This window comes from Pongo pygmaeus, chromosome X (genome assembly GCF_028885625.2).
Source record: "Pongo pygmaeus isolate AG05252 chromosome X, NHGRI_mPonPyg2-v2.0_pri, whole genome shotgun sequence".
NCBI classification, from domain to species: Eukaryota; Metazoa; Chordata; class Mammalia; order Primates; family Hominidae; genus Pongo; species Pongo pygmaeus.
The window spans coordinates 127,062,568-127,067,508 of NC_072396.2; the positions used below are offsets into that span (position 1 = coordinate 127,062,568).

A 4,941-nucleotide genomic window follows, 5' to 3' on the forward strand; every position below is an offset into this window, starting at 1 on the left:
ATTCACAATTGCTTCAAAGAGAATAAAATACCTAGGAATCCAACTTACAAGGGATGTGAAGGACCTCTTCAAGGAGAACTACAAACCACTGCTCAAGGAAATAAAAGAGGATACAAACAAATGGAAGAACATTCCATGCTCATGGGTAGGAAGAATCAATATCATGAAAATGGCCATCCTTCCCAAGGTAATTTACAGATTCAATGCCATCCCCATCAAGTTACCAATGACTTTCTTCACAGAATTGGAAAAAACTACTTTAAAGTTCATATGGAACCAAAAAAGAGCCCACATTGCCAAGTCAATCCTAAGCCAAAAGAACAAAGCTGGAGGCATCACACTACCTGACTTCAAACTATACTACAAGGCTACAGTAACCAAAACAGCATGGTACTGTTACCAAAACAGAGATATAGATCAATGGAACAGAACAGAGCCCTCAGAAATAATGCCACATATCTACAACTATCTGATCTTTGACAAACCTGACAAAAACAAGAAATGGGGAAAGGATTCCCTATTTAATAAATGGTGCTGGGAAAACTGGCTAGCCATATGTAGAAAGCTGAAACTGGATCCCTTCCTTACACCTTATACAAAAATCAATTCAAGATGGATTAAAGACTTAAATGTTAGACCTAAAACCATAAAAACCCTAGAAGAAAACCTAGGCATTACCATTCAGGACATAGGCATGGGCAAGGACTTCATGTCTAAAATACCAAAAGCAATGGCAACAAAAGCCAAAATTGACAAATGGGATCTAATTAAACTAAAGAGCTTCTGCACAGCAAAGGAAACTACCATCAGAGTGAACAGGCAACCTACAAAATGGGAGAAAATTTTCACAACCTACTCATCTGACAAAGGGCTAATATCCAGAATCTACAATGAACTCCAACAAATTTACAAGAAAAAAACAAACAACCCCATCAAAAAGTGGGCGAAGGACATGAACAGACACTTCTCAAAAGAAGACATTTATGCAGCCAAAAAACACATGAAAAAATGCTCCCCATCACTGGCCATCAGAGAAATGCAAATCAAAACCACAATGAGATACCATCTCACACCAGTTAGAATGGCAATCATTCAAAAGTCAGGAAACAACAGGTGCTGGAGAGGATGTGGAGAAATAGGAACACTTTGACACTGTTGGTGGGACTGTAAACTAGTTCAACCATTGTGGAAGTCAGTGTGGCAATTCCTCAGGGATCTAGAATTAGAAATTCCATTTGACCCAGCCATCCCATTACTGGGTATATACCCAAAGGACTATAAATCATGCTGCTATAAAGACACATGCACACGTATGTTTATTGCAGCATTATTCACAATAGCAAAGACTTGGAACCAACCCAAATGTCCAACAATGATAGACTGAATTAAGAAAATGTGGCACATATACACCATGGAATACTATGCAGCCATAAAAAATGATGAGTTCACGTCCTTTGTAGGGACATGGATGAAATTGGAAATCATCATTCTCAGTAAACTATCGCAAGAACAAAAAACCAAACACCGCATATTCTCACTCATAGGTGGGAATTGAACAATGAGAACACATGGACACAGGAAGGGGAACATCACACTTGGGGGACTGTTGTGGGGTGTGGGGAAGGGGGAGGGATAGCATTGGGAGATATACCTAATGCTAGATGACGAGTTGGTGGGTGCAGCGCACCAGCATGGCACATGTAAACATATGTAACTTACCTGCACGTTGCGCACATGTACCATAGAGCCTAAAGTATAATAATAATAATAATAATAATAAAGAAAAAAAAGAAAAAAAAAGAAAAACGAACTAATTTTTCTAAATTAGAAAAAAAAAAAGAAAAGAAAATGTGGCACATACACACCATGGAATACTATGCAGCCAGATAAAAGGATGAGTTCATGTCCTTTGTAGGGACATGGATGAAGCTGGAATCTATCCTTCTCAGCAAACTATTACAGGAACAGAAAACAAAACATCGCATGTTCTCACTCATAGGTGGGAATTGAACAATGAGAACACTTGGACACAGGAAGGGGAACATCACACATTGGGGCCTGTCATGGGGTGGGGGGAGGGGGGAGGGATAGCACCAGGAGATATACCTAATGTAAATGACGAGTCAATGGGTGCAGCACACCAACATGGCACATATATACATATGTAACAAACCTGCACGTGTGCACGTGTACCCTAGAACTTCAAGTATAATTTAAAAAGAAAATTCAATTAAAAAAAAGAATTAATAGGGGATCAAAAAAAAAAAAGAATTCAGCAAGCTGCCAATCTTTCAAAAAATCAGCTTTAGGACTGGTATATCAAATATCTTCATACCTTGGCACCACAGCAATCATTACGTATAAACTATCAAAAAACCCACCTGAATTCCTCTTCCAAATCATGGTGTCACTCTGGAACACAAGCCCTTGATTGTTATTGTTGGTAACATTTCTTGGAACATAATCCTAGAATGGATACTACGAATGTAAAGGAAAATTTATATTGGTATTTGTGACCTTCCTCATGGATGATTTTCACTCTGGGGCTGCAAGAGATAGCAAGAAATATGTTCATCATTCCCTTTACCCTCTAAGGAAAAATAATCTGCTTCACCCACCTGGGCCTAAAGGGTGGTTCCAATTGAGTGATTGACTGGCACTGTTCTTATGAGCAATATAAGCCTCCTAGTTCCTGCTCAACAGCATCCAATTGCATTTGATGCTGAGGTGACATGGGCACCATTCCAACTTTGCAAGTGTGCCATTTGTACTGCTTTGGTGTGAGGCAGAAAAACAGGAAATCTGAGCTACCATAGAAATATGCTTGGGTAAGTTGCTTGCCATTGTCCCAGGTTCTGTGCATAATTTCAGGAGAAAATGAGACAAATTTGAATGTTCACTTTCACTAGATTAGGAACGTGCTACTTTCAATTTTACAAAACCACTGAAGCATTTTCTCAATACTGAACCAACGCTGACTTATTTTTGAAAAAGACTACCTTGCCATGTCATACATTTTAACTATGCAATGGATGGTCGGGAATTCCATTCCTCCTTTTGTTATTTTGCATTTTTAAAAATGTAGCATCCAATGTAAAAATCACAATGGACACAGTATTTATATTCTCCTGTCAATGTCAACATATTCAGCTTTTTTTTAAAAAGGAAGCAAGCTTCTATCTGTTGAAAATAAAACCTTAACCATTAAGTTATCGGGGAAAAATATCAGGCGCACATACAAGACAAAATTTTGTTTATTCCTCACATATTGTTCACAGTAATTCCAGATGTCTAATAGGCAGAAACACAAAACTTTTACCCATCGCACAAGATCCCTGTACTAATGCCACCATTTTAGGCAAATTACCAACATTAGACATCAGCTCCTATGCTATAGTTCAGTATAATGGCAGTTGTGCATACATTTATACATTTATCCCTCCATCCATTCAAAAAATATTTGTTGAGCACCTACATTTTACCAGGTGTATGGTGATGGGAATATCGAAGAGAACAAGGTGGGTCTTTGCTCTCCTGGAGCTTTAAGTCTAAAAAATGGTACATAGTAGACATGTGTTACATGTTTGATAAATTTATTTATTGATATGTATAGTTTCATACATAATTCAAAATTTAACTCTGAGTGTGCGTGTTTTTGTAATCATTTGGTATTTAGAACTAAAGAGGGGAGAAGACACCATGGGAGAGATGAATCACCTATACCTAATTTATTACACTCGTGCCACTGACAGTTGTATTATATTAATTGTTCTATCATGTTACCACTGATGGTAAGAATGATAACCTTAAGATTTTCAGTGATGGTCGCTATATTCTTATTGGGGCAGGAAAGTGAACTCAGACACTTTTAATAAGAGTTGGGAAGGGCTTCTATGTAGCCTTAAAGAAATCCAGTTATCTCAGTGTCAGTAAAGAGTAGTGGTTTCCAAAGAACTCGGGATATAAAATCAGATAACTTGGATTTGGATCTCAGCTCTTTCATGTGGATTTGGGCACCCGTCTAATATTTAATATTTAATATGGGAATAATAATATTGGCCTGGAAGGGTTTTGAGGATTAAATGAGACAATTCAGGTGAATCACTTGCCATAAAGCCCAACACAAAGCTCTCAGTAAAAGTGGTAATAGTAATAGTTGTTATTGTTACTGTTTGTTGTTACTACATTGATTTCTTACAGCTTCAGTTAACTAATCATTTACTAAGGCTATACTTTCAGGGATCATTTTTATAGCTTATTACTAAAGGAGTTAATGTGAATGTGTAGAGCACCAGAAACCTTGAGGAGAAGGTGCAGCGTTCTCTCCTGAGCATAAAGCCGGCCCTCAGTATTGTGTTGCCTCACTGCAACTGCCATTTGCCATTGATGATGATTGTTCTCTTTCACTGAGAGAATAAGAGGACAGGATGCATTCTAAGTGGCTCCTGTTTATGTTATTAAAAGTAAAAAATAAAAAGAAAAATAAAAAATAAAAGAAAAAGAAAGGAATTTAGTGCATCCTGGCTACCCAAACCCCATAGGCTTTCAAATGTAATTGCAGGAGAAAATGTGACTTTGCTTCTCTTTTTGATCCATACATCCCCTCTGTCTAGTTCTAAGCTGCACCAAAGTCTCTCTCTCCTCTCTCTCTCTCTCTCTCTCTCTCTCACACACACACACACACAGGAATTAAGCCAGAGATGGTATGTCAGTTGTGAGGGATTGATAGTTCCTGCCTGGGATAATTTGATGAGAGGAATCCTGAGATTCCATTGGAAATCAAAATATAAAAGTAGCATGATTGATTATTAATGTCAGTTGAGGATTCGGATAAGTAAGTGATAGCATACATACTCTACTGTCAAGAAAGGATAGGTCATTAACACTTCAGTATAATTTTAAATCTGTTTTTTTTTATTTTTGTAATACACACATGCCTTT

At 37.6% G+C, this 4,941-nt stretch overlaps 1 non-coding gene across 1 annotated transcript; it reads left to right on the forward strand.

Annotated features, from left to right (window-relative positions):
- The first annotated feature begins 4,223 nt into the window (after positions 1-4,223).
- On the forward strand, positions 4,224-4,443 carry LOC129025616 (small nucleolar RNA U3). The gene has a single exon (XR_008497345.1). It is a non-coding gene; the product is annotated as a small nucleolar RNA U3 (small nucleolar RNA).
- Positions 4,444-4,941: the final 498 nt, after the last annotated feature.